This window comes from Pimephales promelas, chromosome 15 (assembly GCF_988280905.1).
Source record: "Pimephales promelas chromosome 15, fPimPro1.hap1.1, whole genome shotgun sequence".
Lineage (NCBI taxonomy): Eukaryota > Metazoa > Chordata > Actinopteri > Cypriniformes > Leuciscidae > Pimephales > Pimephales promelas.
The window spans coordinates 16705956-16730687 of NC_142783.1; the positions used below are offsets into that span (position 1 = coordinate 16705956).

The window sequence follows — 24732 nt, forward strand, 5'->3', positions numbered from 1 at the left end:
GTTTGTAAATAATGCTATACTTCATTTAGAAATTATTAATTGATCATTAACAAAGTATGAAAATACAATTATTAAACGCATTATAGGTATGCTTATAAATCAAGAAAAAAAGCATTCATAGCTGTATTTATAAACTGCTTATCAATGTCTATTAATGCTTTATTAATGAATTAACTGTTTACTCATGCTTAACAAATGATTAATAGCGTGCAGTTGTTATATAGTGTTACCCAAAGTGGTTGTTTTAAGCATAACCCTCATTGTACTATATTTCTCTAAAAACAAGATTTGATGTCATTTTGCAAAATACTACTAATAATAATTAATCAATTAACACAGCAATAAACAAGATATTTATTAGATCTGTTTGTAAGATCTAATATTTTCTGCATTTCCCCCTCAGGTAATGGATATCAAACAGCTCTCCATCCATCTCCGTCCATCTACAAAAATACCCCGAGAGTGGATCTGGCACAGCGGAGGACTTATCAGCCGTCTGTAGAGTGTAGCCCTGGGTTACACATGGAACAATGGCATTCTTTCAGTTAACACCAGAGAAACTAGGACCCAGAGAGATGTTTCCCTCCTCATCAGGCTGCCTTAGTTCCAGAGCTCAGTGAGCGGTCTCAGAACAGAGTGCAAAGAGAGAAAGAGAAAGAGAGAGGGAGGGAGAGAAAAAAGCCAAGTGAATGTTAGAGCCCACTGTGGTCACTGCCGAAATACTGAATCCGAGAGAAATGGAGGGATTAACCAGTCGGATTTAAAAATCTGGAGCTCATGCGGAGGCAGCCAATCAGGGGACGATCTGGATTAAAAGGTTTGTGTCTGAATGATCATTCTTGCTGTAATCTATCAGGGCTTTCTGTCTTGTCAGGAGTCAGCCGGTGTGTGGTGAGCGTTTGCGTTCATTGAGACGCAACTGGGAGCTCCGGGCTGGTGAGTCTAGTTACGTGTGGGACATGTGCTACTTACGCCGGATGAAATATTGTGACAGCAGAGACAGGAAAGAAGGCACGCTCCTGTCACTGAGGAATGGAAGTCACCGCATCTGTAAAGGGTGCTGGAGGAGGTCTAGAGCGTACCTCGGGGGTCGTTCCCTTCCTGTCCTTGTAGACTGCTCGATGTTTTTCTTGCTGCCGATTAAGTAACATCTTGTCCTCGGGGTGGAGGGCACTCTGTTCTGGTTGTTAATGTTTGTATTTGATGTTCTCGAGTTCACCACCCAGGGTTCTACGTGAGGAACTTTGCTCCGAGACTTGTCAACAAATGCAGCGTTAAATAAAGCAGCCACTGAGTGAAGTTTGAATGTGCTCGCTGGGTGGAAAACAAGTCAGCGCAGGGGAGCCACATTGCTCCAAATGATTTCACCCGCTTAAACCAAGGAGACAGAGAGACTACTGGGAAAATATGCAGAGAGAGTGTGTGTGTGTTTGTACTTCCTATAAACACTTAAAGTGTGTTCCCATTCCTGTCTGTGAGGATAAACAACTTTTGGTTCATTTCTGATTTCTGGTGTATTTCCTTGCTGCGCTGGGAAAATGAAGCTTTCCCGTTGTAACCTGATAGTTTTAGATTGCAATTCTTCAGTTCAGCTGTCTTTTCTTTGCACGCTTGGACACAGCAGCTGAAAGCCCTGTCCTAGATGCGTGCTCCATGTCAGCTTTTTTTGCTTTGCAACTGTAATCTGCATTCTCACTGTTCATTTGCATTCATGAGCATTAAGGTTTGCTCCTCCACAGTCTCCTGCTAAAACGAACCGCATGAATGTGTTGGTACACAGCACATCCTATGGATTTATTGTCATTAGAGCTGGACTCTTGTAACTCTGGCCGTTCTGCTGAGCTTTGAGCTTTCTGCGGTCGTCTGTCTGCAAGTCTCTTTACCACAGTTTTTTTTTTCTGGGAATCTGAGATGCTGAGTTCGTGTTTTCCACAAGAGTTTCCATTTTCGTCCTAAAAGTACTGAGATACTTTGATAGCAATGTCCCTTTTAGAAAAAGCTTCTGGTATGGAAGCTGTTTTGCTAGGGAAGAAAATAGCTTCTAAAATAGTTTCTATAAATGTGTAGAGGACAACGAAGTGTTTGGTTTGCTGCGATGCTGTGCTGTAAGTTTTCCCTGACCCTCTGTTTCCATGGCCCCCTCATGTGGCCGCTCTTCACTGCCTATAGCACGAGCTATCTCCGCCTATGAAAACACGGTGTGTGATTGGCTGATCCTGCAGATGCACAGGAAGTTCAGGGTTTCTAATAACCACCCAGAGACACAGTTACCATAGAGACAAAGATAAGCCCCCTTACTAAAAAAAGGAAAAAAAAAAAAGCCTGCATGTCATCACAGCAGCCTGCAGAAAGCGTCTGCTCTCTCTCTCTTCTGCCAGTTTTCCTATTAGCAGCTGCTCAAACAGTACAGCCCCTGCCTTATGAAGGTTGCCTCAGGTTTTCTTCTTTCACCGCTCTTCAAATGCACTCTGCACTTAATGTGAGTTCTGCTTTGCTTTTTACTAACTTTCCTCAAATCCTTTACACGTTGTTGCTGCGCTCGTGCACTCACTCGTGTAAACTTCAAGAACTGGAGACTTTTAACAAATCTAGAGCATTGACCCGTGCCTAAAGGGCATGTTTGTGCTTTTGTGTGCACCCTATCCTGTGGTTTGCACAGACTGTAATGTTGTCGGTCTGTCTGGCCAGAGCTATTTTGGGGGTTTGATGTAATGGCAGGCTGTGTGTAATGGTGATACCATTGCACATGAATTGATTTCAGGAGTATTGTTGAGGCGGTTAAAACGCTGCCTCTCAGACCAAGAGCATTTGAAGGACTTGAGGCTACAGCCCACACTTTTAAGTCCGGTACCTATCTTTTCTGATTCCTTCTGGTTTTAGTGAGCATCTCCTGCAAGTTTTCCTCGACAGTTGAAGGGGAGGCTGTGGGGGCTGGGGCTGAGGAGCTGTTTTGTGTGACGTGCCGAAGGGAGGCAGAGCCGCCGGTGAAAGGGCTTCCTGTTGACGGGAGACTTGTGTTATCTGAGGAAAGGGCCTGTTGGCAGGAAATGTGTCAGCCGCTTGTTTTCTTTAAAGTAAGAGGATGTGTCGTGGATCGCTTGTTTCGTCTTCGGCGGGAGGTTCGGAGAGGGGAGGAAATCTCTTTGCTCTGAACTTTTGTGAAATTCGATACATGTTGCCTTGACAATTTTTCTTCGGTTGGTGCATGGCGTGTGAACAAAGCCCTTGAAAGATCCAATATGTTGGAGCAAAATTGTACGCCCCACCATAGACCCTTTCAAATTCAAATTCCTGCCCGAAAGTGACTATTATAGTTCTGATTTGGTTGTCGATGCAGCCTTAGAGGAGGGTTTAAGCATGTCCGTTTACAGCAGGGTGAGACCCCCATCTCTCGTTTGGCGCATTTGCATTTCAGGAGATTAAGCATCAGAAGTTTCCCAGTATGGTGGGTGGCTGCTGGCAAAGAGCCGGCATTATTTAAGCATGCTGGGCTGCGGGACGAGACCAGGGCACCGTCCGTCCGTCACAGTTGAGAGGTGAAGTTGGCTGCCGAGGAGGTCAAGGCGCTTTTTATTTTGAGGCAGTGGAGTGTGGGGCTCCTCAGCGGTGCAACTCGTCTTTTTTTTGTCTGTCTAAGATCTTGTAACAACAGCCAGTGGCTTGTCAACGGTCTGAGTTTTGCGCCGCCCTTCATGAACATTAAACAGTACGGCAAATCAGAGACGAGTGCTCGACGAGGCAGAGAAATATGTCAAAACATCAGAGGAGTAGACAGGCAAAAAAACACCTGACGGGAAAGAATGGGAAATATGCATGATGGTTCAGATTCAGAGTTTCGCTCGACGGTCCACTGTCGCTCGTCTTCTAGACCGTAAAGTGAATACGGAAGAGGGTAGATTCAGATATTCTTATTAAATGTTTTCGCTTGCGATTTGCAGTTGAATTCTCCAGGGCCATTTCCTTGTGATGTGTAGCATGGCAAATCGTTGGAGTCTGTGATAAAGGTCTCCAGTCAAAACGCATCTCCTCATCGGGTGTTCTGTCGTGTGTGACTGAAGGCATCACGTCCTCAATCAAAATGAGGCCATACATCTTCACCCCTCATGCTATCTCCCCTCTATCGCTCTTTCCCCCAGGTGACCTTCAAGCTTTTTATTTTATCTCTATCCTAGTGATTAAGTGTCTGGAATGCATTTGATGATGGTGGCAGCCTAATGAATGATAGACCCTTGGCAGCAGTACCTCTGGGAAGCACGTTTACTGCTTGCTGAGCTCTGGCTGAATGTGGGGGAACTACAAAGACATGTTTTGAAACTCATCCTTGTCTTGAGCTGATCTAAAATTAACTTTATCCACTTCCAATGTCTAAAAGACTACCTTATTTCCACTTACTTTCCCTGTTTTTGTTTCCTCCTTGCGATGTCTCTCCTTTTTTGCCACCTCTCTGGTTGCACAAGAGGGGAAAAAATAACTGTAAATTAGATGAAAACACTTGGGCCTCCAGCAGAGAAAAATGAGAAGTATGGCTGCTGCCGAAATGGCTGGCCACTTAGGTCCAGTGTGAGTGCACGACCGGCTCTCCTATGCACTGGAATTATATCCCCAGCTGACCGCTGCCGATTAAATAATAACATACTCTAGAGCGGCATTGACACTCAAGTTCACACCTGGGTCAAAAGGCCTGTGCTGCAGGCATGATGAAGGATTGTGCCCCAAAGTGCAGCGGCTCTTCACTGTGGCTGAACATAAGAGCTTTAAGGAATGTTGAGATCCTTTCAAAACAATGTGTTTGCTTAAGCTTCACTATTATCATTGCTTGGGTGGCAAAATTAATGTTAGGTGTTTGTTCAAATCCCTAGAACTAAGTATTAAACTTAAGCTGCTCTGTTTATGCTACAGACATGAATAAAGCCACAGATTGTTTAGGTAGTTTCAGGACATATTAAGTAGGTATAATTTTTCTAAGTGACATGCAATTTTGCCTGCTGGATGATAAAAACAATGGTCCCACTTTATATTAATTGGCGATACGTACTATGTACTTAGATCAAAAAATATGTACAATGTGCTTATTGTGTTCAGGTTGTATTGTAAAACTATTGCTGCTATTGAGGTCTGATACAGGTATGGTTAGGGTCAGGTGTGGTGGTATAGGTTTACGGGTAGGTTAAGGTATAAGGGAAGGAGCAACAGTGTAATTACAAGTTAATTACAGCTGTAATTATATGCAGGTATTTTCAAAATATAAGTGCAATGTAAAAACATGTATGTACACAATAAGTCCATCAAATTATTATTTCAATTGTAGGTGCATAGTACTTAAAGCCACTTAATATAAAGTGGGACCGAAAAAATTATAAAAAGACTTACTGATGGAGGTACTCAAGATGGATTGAATCCAGTAGACTGTGTATTGTCACTTTTTATTTTTTTTTTATTTTGTTCCCCTCTGAATTCCCTCTTCAATAGTATTGACATATTAGAGGTTGGTGAAATACCTAAAATTTGATATATTGACATCTTTCCAAATTTTGTCGATAATCAATATATATCTCGTAAGGTTGTAACTGTACATCTATTCGTCCGTCAGGGTAGGGACGTCATGGTTCGGTGCATACACTCGGACAACAAATACAGTCAGTCGCAGGCGATCCATACACGCCATTCTAATGATCTTTTGCCAACCACCACAACAGGAAAAAGAGCAGAAGAAGAAGAGACGATCTATGTACCAACTCAAAACAAGAGTTCAGATGGCACACAAGAGCTTGCTAGTAGTAATTGCCTATAGGCTAGCTATAGGTCTTTAGCTCTGACATGCGCAGTTGAACCTGCGTGACATCGTGTGATGTAGGGTGATATGCCTGTCCTGGAACTGGGAAGCTTCAGATGCTGCGTCACTCCCTGTCTCCTTGTGGAAAGGGGAAGTTGGCTCGTTTCTCTTTCTCATTCTGTGATTTCTGTGATTTCTTGAAAAAGCATAACGTTGAACTTTGAGTACACCCTTGTCACCGCATGTTAATTAACTCTTACGTGCAAAGACAATGACAGTGCGTAGCTCAACAAGTTAATCAAACCAATACGTTTTGAAAACAGCTGTTGCATTTTACAGCGCAGCGTTACTCAATTTATCATTTTTTTTAAGTAATCAGGAATCTGGGGGGAGGGGAGGACATATATCGAACTAATGTCGAACCGTGATCCCAAACCCGAGGTAATTACCGAACTGTGTACCGTCACATCCATTTTATCTCAATATTTTTGTATTAACTCTCGAATAATAAAAAAAAGAAGAAGATTTGGATAGAACAGCTATTGTTTCAAAGCAAATCCACAATGTTTAGTGCAGAAACACAAATGCTGCACTGACCTTAATATTTGATATTCACAATATTCTGTAATTTTAAAATATATATTGACATGCTTCAAAATAAATCAATTAACGTTCAACATTCTTAGTCTATTGGGAGAATGCAGTTGTTTTGACTGTGCGTTCAGTCAATGGACGTGTTGAGATGTTTGCTTCTTCTTAGATTCTACATTTGATTTGTTAGTGGTTTAAATAGAAAGCTTTTTCTAAAAACATTTTTCCTTGCATTGAAGCACTGGTGGCTTTGTGTGTGTGTTGTGTGATGATAGTGAAGAAGGCTGTGGTTCTGGGCCTAGTTTTGGATCAGTGTTGTTAAGAGGGCTTGCGTTGTTCAGACTGATCCTATTGTCCTCTCTTCTGGAGTCATCAAGGGCATTGAAAACTCTGGCTGCACAGCCAGTGGACATGGTCTATTCCCGTTCGCCCAAAGACACAGAGACACACACATTCTCAAACACAGATACACATACAGGTCATGCAGGAGTCAGCTTTCAGTTAGAATGTCAAATTCAGCTGATTGGAACAGTCTGCAGTGTTTTATGTAGTTTGAGTAAGTGGTTTTCGGATCCAACTCTAGCCTTTAGAGGCTCTGTTATTAACAGAGGCGCACTTCCGTCGTGGGCTTCTTACAAACCTGCTGAGTTTTCTGCTCATTTCTGACAACTCCCACTGGAGCTGATGCCCTGATTGTTTGAGAAACCTGACAAGTGCAAGCCATCTCAGAGTTCAGCTTGAACACATCCTCGCAGGCCAGATCTCATTCTGAAAACTCGGGAGAATCAAGTCATTTCCATCTCCTCTCCCGGTCTATCATCAGTGTCATATTTCATTGATATTGCTTTCATTTTTGTTCTGTCAGGGAGGGCACAGCCCTGCTGTCGAGCATATAAACAACTGTATTTTACAGGGCTCTTGTGCAGCGGGGTGGCTCTCAGCTTCATTTTCAGCGCACTATGGTTCGTATCATTCTCTCTATTCGTCACACACACACACACACACACACACATATATCCTGTGCCTAATCACAAGCCCAAGGCAGAACGTGTCTTCAGTGAATGACTGTCACCTCTCAGTGTCAAAACACATTCAAAACATTGTTGACATCCAGGCACTGACTCTGCATCGATTTACTACTCAAGCGAAAGTGTTTTATCACGCCGAACGTTGAGGTTTTTTATTTATTTAGAGAGTGCAAATTCTTTGCTGGTGGCTTCCTCAAAGCTGCGCTACATTTGCTGCTTTTAATGTGCAAATCACCTTATTCACAGCCTCCACCACTTACCATAGATGCCGAGCAACAGCCCTCCTCTGCTTTCACGCTTACGCACTCTGGTTCTCTCTTTTTTCCCCCCTGCTATAACACTTTTCTCTTTAGCTTTACTTAGCAGTGTGCCCCCAGTCCACTTGACCTGTTTTCACTCAATAACTGTTCATTTAGCCTGTAAAAGGGGAGCGTTTCTAAAGAGGCATCCCAGCTCCTCGGGCATTATGAACGAGCTCATCAGATGAAGAGGGGTTGTAGAAGTGTTAGTGACTCGTGGAAAGCCCTGAGCCTGGCCTGAGCCCTCATTAATGACTTTAGAGAAGAGGCCAGCACTGATGAGCCTAACCCCTCGAATTACTCTGCTTTCGTGCGAGCCAATGCATTGATGCTTGTTTGAATTTAATGAAATGCCAGATGAGGATCGGTTCTTGATCGAGAGAGGGCTTGGAGTGCTCTGGGAGCCATTCCCGGTTAACAAGTGCGAATTTCAGTTTGGTGGATTCCGCAAGAGTAGTTTATTTTCTCAAACATCTACTTTTTTTTTTAATGTCTAAGTAACAGGCTGGCGTGGAATCTGACAGTTTTGTCTGGCATGGAAGTGGACCAAGTTCACATCTAGTACCACAGTAGTTGATTTTGAGAGAGGGCTTAGAGTGCTCTGGAGCCATTCAAAATTTTGACGTGGTAGTAACAGTCTGACAGTTTGCAAACGGCGTGAGGATTGGGGTCTGACTGACACATCGCAAATAATGAGGCATTTCCGCTGGGGGTAACGCACCAGACCACACCAAAGGATGGACAGTGTAACGTGAGAAAATAAACATTGCACATTTGATCGCTCTTCTATTTTGCACTTCCAGTTTTTCTTTTTCCAACCCCCCGCCTCCTTGCCCTCCTCTTCCTTTCTTTTAGAATTTCTGTGCATCAGCACCTTCCCTAAGGTGGACGATCTAATCAGGACGGTATCATTTCTCTCTCCTGCGGCAAGCTTTGCCTCGGCAGCACCTGTCAAACGCTCTCTGTCAGAGGGCAGAGTGACTTTGAAACTCTACTAATGACCCTAGACAGCTTTTCTCTCACAATCTCTTCTGCAGATCTTGAGGAAATGTGCTTCATCTTGCATACATATGATTTGTCAGCTTGAATTTGTGGTTTATCCGTGCTAATTCCGGAATTAGATGCTTCGAGGAGCATTAAATATGAGTGGTATAATAACGGTCTTCTTCAATGAGATGTGACATGATCAAAGAAAAAATGTTTTTTTTTTCCTCAACTTGCAGTAGTTCTGTATAAAACACGTGTAAAATGGTCATTATCTTTTGGATCACTTCATTCTCATTCTCATGTGTTTGGTAGCAACGCAAAAATGTCTCTGAATTTGTTCCTGGTTTTTAGTGTGCTTTTAGCGTGTTTGCGACCATCCCTGCTGGAGTGCAGTTTCCCGTTCTCTGTGTTGCCATGACATTATCAACAAGAACAAACTTTAGGCTTGTGACAGTCTGCCTACACCAGTGTTTGCAGAAGATAAGTGAAAGAGCCACAGGTTTTCAGATGCCTCGACAACACACGCCAAAGGGAAAATAAAGAGATGGACCTCTAGCCAGTCATGGTCTGTTTGGAATGTAGATTTGTTCCCCTCTCTGCAAACGCTTTCCGCGCCAGAGCACTCCCTCGTGCTATGTTTTGTTTTAACTCGATTATCAGAAGAAAACCGCCCTTCCACGGCCATAGGGCTGCATCGTCCCGGCTGTTCGTCATATTTTTTCAGGCCGAAACCAATTCAATTGGAAATCTAATTCTGTTTGTGAGGGAGCTGATTAGCAGGGCAGAGTTTCACTGGGGACAGTTTATAGTGTGGTAATGGAATGACATGTATAACTTGTCGTCTGACACATAGATTAAGTGAACCAGAGTGCATTAAACATCGCCACCATGTCTCCTTTTGGTTTATACACTTCATCTTGCTCTAGCAGGTTAAAACTCTTGGTTTAGTGATTGTGTATAGAACAGGATCAGAAACTAACTTTTTCATTATGGGGCTTCTTGGAATTGAATTTTACCTTTGTAAGGGCTGGTTTTATAATTACCTCATTAAATGTATCTGTGTTAACTTTTATGTATAATACTTAAATTGAACAAATTGCTTCAGTCAGTCAGAATGTTACCAATCAAATTTGATCAACATCAACAAAAGACATCTGCAGTAGTGAAACAAGCTTCATAGAGTTTACAGACTGTACTGTAAATAGCCTACATAAAGGGTAGCGCTACAATACTATGACAACATCGATTACATTTTAACGGATTAGAAAATCAAGACTTTACATTGGTTGTTTCAGTAGCATGACAAAATGCTTATTCAAACTTGGAATAAATTATATAAAGAAAGTAAGTGAAGAATGTTTTCCATCACTGAAGCGGTCGATGAGTTTTCAACTGTGACTAATCTAAATGCCTTTGATTTGTTATTGCATTCATAAGCAGAAAAACGTGTTGTTGGCATAAATGGAAATCTAATGTAACGTAATGCTACAATCAACACTTCTTTGCCCCCTCATCTTGAATTTGGGGGGCAAATTTTGTCCATTTTGATGCAATTTTTACTCCAAGCCCCCGTTAATTTCTGACCCTTCTATAGAACCAACGCATTCTCATCCTTTAGCGTCATGTAGAACGCTATATGACAAAACAGCGCTATAACTACGCACATGGCACCCGTTATCGTTAATATAAAACGCTCTGTGAGGGCTAAGTTTAGGTGTGGGGTAGGGTCTGCGTGTCAAATTCACGCTAAAGGATTTATGACGTCTTGGGTTCGTGTGTTATATTACCAATAAAGGGTGCCATGTGCGTAGTAGCGTAGTCCGTTTTGTCATATAGCGTTTTATGTGACGCCAAAGGATGAGAACGGGCTGATAGAACCAAGCAGTTGTGCCTCAAGGTTACGGCAAGGGCCGATCGCAGAACGTTCTCCCGGGCGTCGCATGTGCTGCCCCAGCACTAATTCAGCGAGGACCCGGTGTTCCTTAATCGGAGCGATGGGTTAGGGAGATATGCATTTTTTTTGGTCCGTGGCTGTGTGATATTAACCTCAGCTGTAATTGCCTGTGTCAGCTGTGGGCAGGGATAGCGAGGCGTGATAACTTAATGCGCCAGCCCAGGATCCTGCTGACTCAAGCACAGCATGTGTTTTCCTGTGCCTTTCCTAGCCCAGGACAACGCTACAGAAATCTAAACAAGATGTATGCTCTGCCTGCGTCCCATGCATACCCTTAAATAGTTTGTCACTGCCGCTTTAGAATTGCATGTGAATTGCGCTCCTGGGAAGGTTGCTGAGATGAAAACTCATCTGGATGTAAACATATGGCAGGGAGTTAAGTGTGATAGGTGTGTTGGTGGTTAATTGGCAGAGGATAGCGACGGAGACTGTGTGTTTGCATGCGTGTTATCGTGGCCTCGGCCTCATGCCTTTTTGTTTATCTGGCACGCGGTCAGGCTGCAGCTGCGTCGGGCCGAGCCGATGTGTGTGTGTGTGTGTGTGCTCACACCTGCCTGCTCCTCTCCCGCTAATCAGAGCAGATTACACTCCACAATTAGTCTCCCAACAGCTCATCACACCACGCCAACACCAGAGCTCTCATCTCCTCAAAATCAGCCACACTTGGCAGCAAAGGCGACTGCCGACGTATAAGATCTCAAGCTCACTTTTAGCCTGCGGAGCAAGGGAAGAGAGAAGAGAGATCTTATGAAAGGTAACACGAGTTTCCCTGTCTTCTCTTGCCAGCGACATATTCTACATCTGTTATCCATGCCTGCTGTTTATGCTGGAATTTGTGTTTATGGAGGGGGGTTTTATACGCCTGTGTGTCCTCCGCTCCTCGCAGGGCCCGTTAATCTCTCTAGATCAAATAAAAGTCGTCGGAGATGATAAATCCTGCCTTGCGCCGGCCCTCAACCATCAGCTTGAGACCCCAAGCTTCGCCGTTGCCTGGCAACTGTGTCAGAGGAGCATTGTCAGATTATGCGGCTCCACTTTTCCACCAAAGCTTTGGCAGAAGGTACAAACACCTGACTCGCTCAGATTAGGCTGCCTTTAAAGAAGTGTGCGACTGCTACTGATCAAACTCCAGCTCCTGCTGATGTGTATGAGTGAGTTAGAGAGAGACTGAGAAGAACAGGTTATACATTTTGATTACTTCTGTCTGTCTCCTGCCCAGGTTCGAGATGGATTCTTGCTCTCTGCAGATTTAGGTCTCTGCTAGATTCAGGACACAGACGAAGTCTTTAAAAGTTTCTGAAAGAAGTCTCCTACGCTCACAGAGGCTGCATTTATTGGATCAAAAATACAGTAAAACTGTAATACTGTGAAATATTATTACTGATATTCTAATAGATTTTCAAATGTGATTTATTCCTGTGATGGCAAAGTTGAATTTAATCAATGGTGTATGTCAGCTTTCTTCAACTTTTTATTCTCTTATACGCAAATCAAAATAATGGAGAAATTTATCATTTAAAGGTGGATATTAGATATTAGAACCACTCTAAATGATTGGGTGATACGTATTGTTATGATTCTGATTCATTTGAGGGTTTCATTGATGAAGATGTAGATTCAGAAGTGGTGTTGTTGCACTGACAAAATATTTTAGCATGTTGTAGGCTGCTGGGAAATGGAGTATTAAGGCCTGTATTAAGGTACATTTGTGAAATTATTATTTTTATAGTTAATTGTCAGGCCATACATTGGGCTGTGCAAATAAACTCATTCCCTGTACATTCCCTGTTCTGAGTCACACTCTTTCTGCCTCTACATGAACCTTTTATGAAGAGTACTTTTCTTTTTCTTAAAGGGTTATGTGTACAGTAGGTTTTTACTTAAAAAAATCATTTTAAAAATCAGATTACATTTATGAGCCAACCATAATGTAATAGAAAGAATGACACCTTGACTGTTCACCACGGTTGCCTCTATCAGCCTGTATAGGCTCAAGTGTGTGCGGAGGAGTCGGGTCCGAAAATCTGGAGAATCAGTTATTCAACTTATCAGTTGCCCATTTATTTAAGTTTCATTGAAAAACAGAATGTGTCTGTTACTCTGAAGAAATATATCCTAAAACGTACAGATGCGATTAACATGTTCTGCTGGTTTCATTTCCCAAGTGAATCTATGGATGAGGGCCTTGAGTTGAGCATTACGTTATCAGTATCATTGATTATCTGTTCACTACATAGCAGCTGTTTTCCATACAGTAAGTCTTGCATTCATGAAATGTCTGTGTTTGGCAAATGACAGATGGGTTCATTTGTATTTTCACCTGGATCAAATTTTAGTTTCCGCCACGGGCACAATTTCCATTTAATAATGCCACACGATGAAAAAACAAAAACTGTTGACTCGACTATTTAAAATTTAATGGTGTTCACCTTTACACATGTGCTGTTTAATTGAGGAATAAATAATTTGCAACCATTTAACCTTAACTGCAAATCAAATGCAATGAATAATATTTTAATTATGCTGTGCCAGCATTGCAAGCATGTGAGTGTTTGTGTGTGCGTTTATGTGTGTGTGATTTTGACTGCCTAAATTTAGTGTTGTAGAGAGCAGCTGTTTTACTCACCTCATTAAGGGCTGTATCCTTTACAGATGAATAGAGTCATGCTAATATCAGCCATCAATGCACACGCAGCAATGCTTTTACACACACTAAACACAAATATATACTTGATATAGACTCATTTTTTATCTTTTATTTGATACATTTACTCTCTTTCTACATATTGGGGTCAGTACTTTTTTTAAGAAATATATACTTTTAGCAAGGACGCATCGATCAAAAGTGACAGTAAAGACTTAGATTTCTATTTTAAATGAAGACTGGAGTAATGGCTACTAAAAAAAATCAGGCTAACAATTTTGCTTAGGGTCCAATTCTCACTAATAGTTACATGCTAAGTATACTAAGATATTGGCAGTTTATTAGTAATTATAATTCACATATTAATGCCTTTAATCTGCATGACCATTATTCTACATCCTACCCAATACCTAAACTTAACAATTACCTTACTAACTATTAATAAGTGGTAATTAGGAGTTTATTGGACAAAAGTCCTAGTTAATAGTTAGTCAATAGTGAGAATTGGACCCTAAAGTGTTACAAATTCAGCTATGTTATTACAAGCATAAATTACAGTTACATTTAGCTGTATAATTCCCTTCATGTTATATTTTCGGACCAGGAGAATTACGTGAAGCTTAGAATTTTAATGTGACGTAGTATAACAGGAAAATCCATGGCAAGAGCTCTTTTTAGTCGCTGCATTATTTTCCTGCTGATTCCCAACCCAACCCCTTTGTATTCTGCTGTAACAGTATGACACAAGACAACATACAATGCGCATTTGGATTTGGGGGGAAAAACAAGAGATTCTTAGTGCATTCCAGTCATTATTCATTATATGTATCTCGCTTTTCCACATTTTTTCACTATATTTGTAAAGACATTTCATGCACTTTACACGCACCGAAATGTAGGCAAAGATTATACACAGTTAAAACGACCCCTTTGCCAATGCTGCTTTACAACATAGATATTGTTTCATATGAAACTTCGATGAATGTGAAGTCATCATGTTTGAAAGGAAAGCAGGTCAAATGAGCAAGAGAGCTCAAGAATCTCTCTCACATGCTCCCGCTGACCCCGCTATCACTGAGACGGCTTTGTTTAGCTCTGATATGGAACCTCTTCCTCTGGTTATAGCTATACCATGAGCTTAATTCAAGAGCACCGCCTGCCACAATGATGAATGATAGCTTATCTCTGTGACTACAGTTGACCTCGGAGACGTATTCAGCTGGAGGAGGGTGCTTGTGTGAATGTGCAGCTCAGGTATTGACTAGTCTCACGTAGCCAGACTGCTGTCTTCGGCCAAGGACCGGCCAAGAGGACGTTTGACTGCAATGCAATGCCACCAATCACAGTTCGTTTTTTGGTCCGCGTCATGTTTAGGGGCGTGTGTGGGAAATGTTAAGTTGATTTTCTTACAATAATAGACGGGCATGCATCTTACTAATTATTCATTTAAGAATGTTTTGCAAACAGTGTTCCCTTGAATTTCACAGGCTTACACCCGATGTTTAGTTGACGGTTGTAAGCACTCATTGTCACAGTTGTAAACATGATGGCTTTCTTGTTCTACGAGGGGGGTTTGGCAGCACGACAGTTAAAGAACGTGACACACGTGTCTTCCAGACATCCTGTAAAATTTTAACCAATCAGATGATGACTTTGAACATCCAGTTAAGTGTGTCATATACATCAGATGTTTAGCCAATGGTCCGTAGGCGTGATGTCTGAGGCACTAGGTTTTGACAACATTGTGTGAGCCAGCCAATGGCCCCATGAGGAAAATGGCCTGAAAATATACTAAATATCTCTTAATGAAAATCGAAAAATGCAAAAAAGGTTTATATAAGAGTGAGGTTTGGGTTTACAGGATAGAAAACATTATTAGCTCAGTATAAAACCTATAGAAGTCAATGGAAAGTTCTCACTATGAATAGTATTTGTATTTATGCTAATGGCACCATGGGGTAAATGGCTCAGTTATACTAAATACGTCTTAATGAGCATATAAAAATGCAAAGAGTGCTCAGAAGCAGTCAATCGAAAGTGCTCAACTATGATTGAAAGGTGTAGTTATTTGTAATTTATCACAATTATAATGTGTTTGTGTTTATACAGTGGTTCTCAATCCCCTTCCTTTTGCCCCCAACAACAACCCACACACACACACACACACTGCCCATTTTGTTTTTATCTCTTATCGTTCAAATCGACTGACTGTAAGTGCCCTTCACAGGATATTCTGCCCTGACAAGGAAGATTTCAATCCGAAAGGAGCGTACATGTTCAGTTTAAAGGGCACTGTTAATGGCAAAGGGAACAAGGGAACATCGATTCATCACTTCACGAGTAATGGAGTGGGAAATTTACATGTCATTGCGTATCACTCCTGTACTTGAAGAAGTTCACATAAAATAAAGGAGGTAAAAAAAAGTTGAGGCTTCAGAATTTTTATTGAGTTTAATTAGGCCCAGGAAAGGGATTGAGAACCACGGGGTTAATTGACAGTAATTTGTATGTTTTGTTCATGTCCCTGTTTGCCATTGTAGAGGAGGATGATGGGTGATTAGAGGTGGATCCTGAGCTACCAGAGATGGTATTATCATCGGTGCGTGAATGAACGTTTCTGATCCATGCAGGTTATTAAAGATTAAGACTGCTTTACAACCTCATCTGGCAGGATTTCTGCTGAAAGTTGAGAATCTGCTCCCTGGGCCGTGATGTGTGAGGGATAAAGAGTTGTGTCCTATACTGAACTGCGGTATACTCAGTTGATGGTCTCTCTCGCCCTCGAAGGACTTCAACGTCACCTTGGTCCTTCTCTCAGTCCAGTGCTCGCTCCGATAACATCAGTCTCCACTAAGGGAGGCTTATCACTGAGCCAGGCCTGCCATTGTGTTTATGGCTGTGCTTTGAATCAGTAAGACCCCTCTAATATATATCTGCAGGGCTCGTAAAGGAGCTGGTGTATAGCTTTTATTGACTCCTCTGGAAGACATTGGAGACGTAGATCAAAAGGAATGCACTCCAAAATGCTTTTGTTTGGGGACGAATATTCTTTCATTTAAGAACAAACGGTCTTCCCCTTTGAGTAGTAAATGTGGAAAAAGACATTGTGTAGCCTATGTGCTGTTGCTGTTTGTTTTTGTCAATTGCTCTGCTCCAAAACCTAAGCTGCTTTTCCACTTTTGGGCCAAACCGCTCTCTTTGCTTAACCGTCCCATTCCGTGCTGATCCAGCCCAGACGACATGGATATGGTTTCATTTTCCACTGTGTGCTTGATAATGGAGTTCTTTGGAATGTAATACAAATGCATTGTTTGTTGGTAACGCAAGAGTTTAGATGAAATGAGATGTAAATAGCCAGGTTATAGAGGATAATAAGATATTACTTTTAATTGTATTATTAATTTGTGTTTATAATACGCAAATCATGGATTTAGCCAGCTACAGAGAAACTGGCAATCTGGCAACAGTCAAGTGACCAATCCTTATTTGCGACGTTACTACACGCATTCCACCAGCAAACGTTAGCCAACCGTGCTGAAAACGGTTTGTAATCGTGCCGGGCCGAACCAGGCTCAAGTGGAAAATAACTGCAACTTTTCCTTACCATTCTTCAATTATCTGATTGCAGAATCCGCTGCAATGAGTTAATTGCAAAAAATAACAAAAGAAGTAGAAATAATAATAATTATAACTAATATTTCGTTTAGCACCAGTCTCAATACAACTAATTTAGTGTAATTTAAAATTAAATCTTACCCAATATTTCTTTATTCTTATGTTTTTAAGGCCCTGTCCCAAATGGAGCATGCAGTCTTTATTTTTTATTTACTTTAAATTTAGATTTTTTTAAATATATTTAATTGAATTAAATTTAAATGTATTTAATTGAATTTAAAATTAATTCATTTATAATATATATATATATATATATATATATATATATATGGTTATAAACTTTTTGTTTTTATTAATATTTTAATTGGCTTTTTACATTTTCAGTTATTAATTTATTTTCAGCTTAATATTTAGTAATTATTTAAAATAAATATTTTTTGTCATATTCATATTTCTATATAGTTTTTATTTTATTTTATTTGTTTTAGTACTTAAAGTTATTTAAGTAAGTTCCCAAATCAAAATGTTAAAAATCAATGTTTTTTAATAGTTTTAGTTAATGGTAATACTGAGAACAGGACCCTGGCCATTTACATAAGTTTATGTATGAGTCTTCCATGAGGATTTGTTAGGAGTGCTGTTTGTTTGTTTGGAGCCTGTAGTGTAGACCATTCCAAATGAGCCACAATGATGGTTAGGATGCTGGTTTAAAAGGCAGTATGTAGTGAGGCAACTCACTTGGGTTTGAAAGAGTACTTATGTCTGCTTATGGTGTACTGTCTAGCTGCTGCTCTCTCTCTCTTTCTCTCTCTCAGTCTGGTAATGAATGCCCCCGCTGCAGGCTCCCAGAGGCAGTCAGACTGGAACAATTATAATCTTCCCAGTGCACCCGAGACCGCCGCCCCGCCCGCATGTAACACCATTAATTGCATGTTACGTGTTATTGTACCGAGTGGCACTGTCGTCTTGAGTGCTGTTTACTAATGAAACGCGTTGCGCAGCGAGACAGTTTGTGCTCATTTAACGTGGCTATTAAACCTAAAGCAGCAATATACTGATCTCTCCCTCCTTTTGGGACTGAGGAAAAAGAAAGAAAGAAAAACTATAACTGAAGAGTTCCCGTGAGGCGCACCTTCATTAGGAGCCTGTTAGAGTGGCCTGAGTGAACAGGAAGAAGTTTCCTTCCCCCACCAGCACATAACCCTCTCAAAAAAGGTTCATTGCAGTACCTAAGGTTCAGCAAAGAACCCTTTTCTTCTCGAGAACCACTTTTTTTTGCTAGATAGTATGATTGTTTTGGTACCACAGTCTCAGTTGTCAACAATTCTTGATACAGAAATGAATATGCAGTTAAACATTCCTTTTTTAAGAATATAAATATTTAATATTAATTTACATTCAACTTTAAACTCTAAACATGTCAATGTGATTTTTTCAAGGATTTTTTTTCAATAATAAATTAACAATTAAAAACAGTGTTTATTTATTTATCCTATAGCCTGAGATGCTGTATTTTATTACATTTCAGTTAATTGACTGTAAATAAATACCCTGGCAAGACTGTCTTTTTGATCACGTAATGTATTGAACATTAACATGCAAACACACCTGTTGGTCAGGACTGTTTTTTATTACCAGATTTTTTAACATCCTCACTTGAAAGTGTTCTTGTGTAAAGTTGGTTCTTGATGTCACATGGGAGAGTTTCTTCATACAAGTGTCTATATAGCACCAGCAGACAAACAAGAAAACAAAAAAAAACAGTAAGTTCTCACACTTTAGTGACATGATCGGACTAGCGAAACCCATTTTGTGTCTAACTGTCACTGGAACCTTTTATTATCACTTTCTAAACTTTGTGTCCAACTGTGGCCCGCTGATCAGCCGAATTGAGTGGTTTGGGTGAGCAGTGTCTTAATTTTCATTAAGTGCCCTCTCCCCTTGAGGCTCTGCATCCTTGGACTCAGCTGCTAACTGGGTTTCCCTTGTCACCGATACACTGGCAAATTCAATTTCCCGTCTCCCGGGTGTTCTCCGCAGGGCCTGAGCCGACGCTCGCAACAACAGAGACTTACTCCATCATACTGCAGCCCCAGGTTGACTGTGGTGACCCACCATCCTCCTGTGTTTCCTGTTGAGATATGCCTGTACATATGTCTGGGAGTTGTGCGGACATTTTTCTCTCCTCACGCCTCTGTCATTGGGATTAGATTAGCCTGTACTCTCATGCCTGGATGCTTTGCTGTATTAGCTGAGACCCAGCAGGGCAGTGGCATTCATGGGGAGATGGCCGGTTTCTGCAATAGAGATAAAGCTGCTGGATTTCAAATCACACTATGCTCACTGACCTTCTGTGAAATGTTAAACCTCAGCCCAGCTCGACTGCCGTGCAATCTCACCGTCTGGCGAGCGTCACAAAAGAAGATATAAACCTATGGGAGGAGAATTCTGAGGGAATTTGAATGTCAAGGTGTGTGTCTATGTGGTTAAAACGCTCCATGGCAGCCGGGTCCATTTGATTTGCCGTGCGATAACACGGGGCTCTGTGGTGTAGTGGGTCATATGCATCAACACAGCAGCTCTGTCAGATTTGCTATCGTCAAATGCGTTTCATCTCTGCCGGGTTGGGAGCTGCAACCATTCTGATTTTATCACCGTATGTCCCCTCCAGCCCCACACATGCCTGTCCTGGGTGGTGGTTGCTTAATGGTTGTGGATCTCAACTGGTGTCACAAAGGTCCCTGGTTTAATTCAAAGTAGAATTTGAAATCATAATCCTGATGTGTTACAGTTTAGTCATTGCCAACTGGGATTTCCACGTTTGCTGTGTGACAGGTGCGGCACGGATGGAACTATTATACAAACGAAACCTCTCCAGTTGACTAGCAGAGCATTCATTTAATTCGTTTGTTAAATAAGAGGCGTTCTGGCACTGGAATATGTTGTCTTTGAAATCGTGCTGAGCGTTCGTTGCGGCTGTTATCATTGGTGGAAGGCAACCGTGCTCTCTTGGCGCTCGTGCACTTCACACAGACGAGGGCTTCAGTCTATCCAGTTGTGGAGACTCTCTATTAGTTACGATGAAATCACAAAACAAAATGATATGTACCCTTTAAACTATTTTTATAATGCATTTTCTAAAATATAATCAAATAATATGTTTAATTAAATATACATTTAATTAAAAATCGAATAAAAATGTTTGCTATTATAATAAAATGGTACTTATAGACATTTTAATTGCATAGATAATGTAAATTATAAAATGTAATGTATGTGTGTGTATTATATGTGTATACATTTGTACAAATTGTAATTTGTACATTTTAAATGGCTACTAACTAGCATCTCTGCAGCACATTTGCCATCCAATATACCATAAGATCCTGACACAAGCGTAAAGAGAAGTCCAGTGCTGTTTATAGAGAGGCTGACCTGAGATCCAAACCCTGCCGTCAGAATGCTAGTGGTGGAGGCTGCATTGCTTCATGAGGGGGTTGGTAGATGTGATCGAGATCCATTAAGCGTGATTACATTATGGATATAAATCCCCATCTGAACACAGCATGTACTTTTATGGAGATCCATTACAGCATTTATTCAAAGCTCTTGTTCAATTTGTACCTTTCTTTGCCTCTGATGTATCCAATAAGGAAATCCAGGGGAGAAAAAAAAAAAAAAAAAAGAATGAAACTGTAGTGGTAATAAGCCGAGATGCGGTGGAAATCTGAATTTTTTTTAATGGGGTCTCAGATTCCGATGGAAAAGAAGAGAAATGGTGGTGATCCTCTGGGGTTTATGGGTGAAAGAATTAACACAGCTTGTCACTCTGTCCCAGCCATCCTCCCGTTACCATGGTTACGGACGCCCGTGTGCCTCAGACTAACCATGGTGACACAGTTCTCACTGCAGCCCGAATGAACCTTTCCTCACGTGCAGAAACCCAACCAGAGCTGAAACCAGCAGGAATTGCGAGAGTTTCTATCTCAACAGAACAGTGCTAATCTACCCTAATGACCTCTGTGGGGAAAATATATGCAACCTCTGACACTCTCAATTCTTTGTTTCTGAGCTCTCAGCTATAGCTAGAACATTCACAGTAATCTGCTTATTGGCCACATGAGCACAATTTTAGAATATCATGTCTTAAATCCAGCTTTGTGTGCTTAAATTAGAACAGGAGAATTTAGATACTACTGGAATGACAGATTCTACTAAAACAGAATTAACTGTAAGGATACTTTCTTGTTGTCCATATTTTTTTTTTATTGTAAATAACCTTGTTAGGATTTCAAACAGGAAGGCTTAGGAGGGGACATTAAGAGGAAAGCATCAGCGTTGGAGTGATACTAATGAATAAACTATATTCAGCAGTAGCATGACAGTAGCTCAGTTGTTTCCAAAATACTGCAGCTTTTTCAAGAGATTTTTTTTCCAACTAGTAGCAGTGTAGCGCAACCACAAAGCTACATTGCTATTTTCAGTGTTACATTGTAGTTTGCTTGTGGTTTTACTGCCGAGCAAGTTGAGGCAATAATCAGACATATACTCTCATATGACACTGGAAAATATGATTCATTCTAATCACTTTATTTGGTGAATTAACTGGTAAAAAAGTTCACCAATTTAAGGCTCTGCATAGTATTTTACATCTTCTGTTTATAGCAGAATAATAATGTTTAGTTAATCTTTATATTCATAGTTTTAACTTTGTTGTATAGATTAGGATATATATTAATGTTGTCTTTTTGATTTTTTTTCTAAATTAATTTAAAAACTTTTTTCTGGCAAAATTGATTGTAAATTATATTTATAATATAATTATTATTAATATATGACTTTATTAAGGAAAAATTATTTTCTGTATTATCATATTTTATAATGCATTTGGTAAAATATAATATATTTTAAAAAATATATTTGTTTTAAAAATTAAGAAAAGATATATGCATTTTACAGTGCTGGTCAGAATTATTTACCCCCTTTGTAAATATGATCAAAGGTGGCTGTTAAATGTCACCTGTATTTTATTTAAAACAAAAAGAAAAATTGGTCAGATGAAACAAACAAACAAACAAACAAACAAACAAAAAATAAGCTTTTTTGGCAGCAAACTTTTAATATGGGTTTGGTTCATACAAGGATAAAAAATACCCAGTATGTAAAATGAAACACTCTGCTGTATCTTTAATGCGGTGGGACTAATTTTCTGCCAGAGGTCCTGAACATCTTGTTCAGATACATGGCATCATGGATTTGATCAAATAACAAAAAATAAAAAATACAAACCTGACAGCCCTTGTTAGAAATCGTATGGGCCATGTTTGGATCTTCCAACAGAACAGTGATCCAAAAACAAACATCAAAATGTGTCACTAAGCACAAAAACTAAGCATCTGCTTTGGCCATCCCAGTCCCCTGACATGAACCCTATAGAAAATGAGTGGACTAAATTGAAGCGTCAACATGGATCAGGCGAGATTCTGTAAGGAGGAATGGTTTCTGATCTCTTGTCAGCTGTTCTCCAAACTCATCAGGCATTATAGAAGAAAACTCAGAGCTGTTATTTTGGAAAAAGGAGGCTGCGAAAAGTATTTAATAATTGTTCCCAATGTGTTTTGGAGAAAATGATTTATTTCATAATGTGATTTCCCCCCACTTTTAATTCTTTTACTGCATTGAAAGGTTAGATTTTTGCTAATTCTTTTAATAAAAATGATTCATAATGCAGATTAATGCAGATTTAAAATGATTAATAATGCAGATTTATTTTTTACAGCCATCTTTGGTCATATTTACCAAGGGGGCAAATCATTCTGACCAGCACTGTATATACAAAACCATTTGCTATTATTTTTGCCATCATGAAAAACAATTACATTTTAAGGGGTAGATTTCATAATATACAAAAATAAAATGTTTTATAAAATGCATTTTGAAATAAAAGTTATATTTAGTACTTTATATATATGTAAATAACTTCTTCACAACTTTAAATTATTTTAGAAATTTAATTTTAAATGGCTACTAACTAGCCGTCTCTTTCAGCAATGCTTTTTTGTCAGTCAGTGAGCAGTTTAGAGTAACTTGCATACTTTAAAGTGTAGTTTGCAAGGCTATTGATTCAAAGTTGCTAACACAACATTTGAAAGGAGACTCTATTCAGCCAGACCTTCATTATAATACCAGATGTGTTCAGATACAGTTAAAGATATGGTCAGCTCTCTACTCTTTCACAGAGGGTAAAATGAGGCTGTTTTCTGGGGTAAGAGGAGACACTGTCTCAATCTACAAATTTTTCAAAGTTGTCTAGTGCTTTTAAAAGTTGAAATATTTTAAATGGCATGTTATGGCCAGACACAATCACCTGAATGTTGTCAAACAAACCTGAACCTGTATTGAACCTGTAACATTGCTGGTTTTGACTCTGAGTCAGTTGTGTAAACCAGCATAGTAAAATTGTTTCCAGACTGTCCATGCACAAGAGTTTTTTGGCTTTGATTAAATCCACTTGGCTGATTAATCAAAAGAGTAAATCATTTCTGCAAGTACTAACCCATGATAACCGTGTTAAGCTGTGGAAACTCTTGCTCAAAACTTGGCTGTGGGCATAACAATATTATGAGCAAAGCGCTGCACAGACCAGCTGTAATCAAAAGCTGTAGTTTCAAATGGGATAAAAAGACTCACTGCAACTTTTGCAATGTTTTTTTTTTTTAATGCCAAGATTAAAGCCCTTTGATTATTTCTTGTGTAATTGGGGCTATTTGAACGCCAAATAGTGGTTTTGTGTCTGCTTAGTCGAGGCTTTGAGTTGGACATGTTTTTTTTTTTTGCTTTGAGCCGTATGATATCTCTACCTGCCACTTCTCTGTTGTGGAGTGATAAGAGAACTGCTTTAAAAACAGGCTGAGTGCAGCTATTTACTGCCTCTGCGGCAGAGAGAACGTGACCTTTCACCTCTCCCTCGTTTCTTGAGTATTGACAGCACATGACTTTTCATTGTTCGAGCTGAGACCAAAAGCCATAAAGACTGGATTTGTTTTCAAAGCGCCGGACATGTGGATTACCTCAAGAAAATGCCAGGAGTCCTCCATCTTTGTTTTTCACATGTAAATGATGTTACTTGTGGCTGTTTTCATTGAAACATGTCTCCGCAGCTCATAGCTAACAGGTCTGCGTCCAATCAGATGCACAGGGGGCGGGGTTTCACCAGTCAAGTTAGTGGGACATGACATGTAATTCCACAAGAGGAGGGTTTTCCGAAGGTCACACCCTTTCAGGGAATTCTCACAGGTAAACACTCCGAGCAGATGAGTCAAGGCTTGCCGAGACTTTGACGTAGGCTGTGGAGTGTTTATGCCCTCAAAACAAGATATTACGCACTTCGGAGTGCCTCGGAATTATGGGTACCGTGGTGTGAGATTACACATAAATGTCTTTCTGTCTAGAGGGAAGTAAAGTGTTTGTCACAAGAGCCGAGAGAAGCCTACGCCAAGCTTATGAATGAAATCTCAGGGCAGGTACAGAGTTTATTTTTACTTTCTCACAGGCACATTTATATGTCAGATGGATATTAAGTGTGATGTGCGTCAGGAATAAGGGTGCTTGTGGGGATGGATGGCAGTTGTTTTGATGTAAAGCTGAAGTATCCTTAAATCTGATTACTTGCAGTGTAGTCTTTTTTTCTATACGCTTTTACCCTCCAGCAACAAAATAACCACTTCTAGGAAACTCCACTCAATCAAACCCCATTGACAGGTTAGTATGAAGAGAGAAAAATATTGGGGTTGTACTTGGTCCTGTATGGAATGACCAATTCACCTTAGTAAATGCATAAT

General features: G+C 40.3%; 1 protein-coding gene across 3 annotated transcripts in view; it reads left to right on the forward strand.

Moving 5' to 3' along the window:
- Positions 1-618: 618 nt before the first annotated feature.
- Positions 619-24732, forward strand: part of foxn3 (forkhead box N3) — a 126972-nt gene continuing 102858 nt past the window's right edge. The window contains exon 1 of one of the 3 annotated variants that reach the window (XM_039671326.2): positions 619-817. The gene's annotated coding sequence lies outside the window, so the exon portion shown is untranslated. Of the gene's footprint in view, positions 818-863; positions 937-24246; positions 24415-24732 lie in introns of those variants that run through there. The other 2 variants (XM_089120249.1, XM_089120248.1) reach the window with 2 other exon arrangements.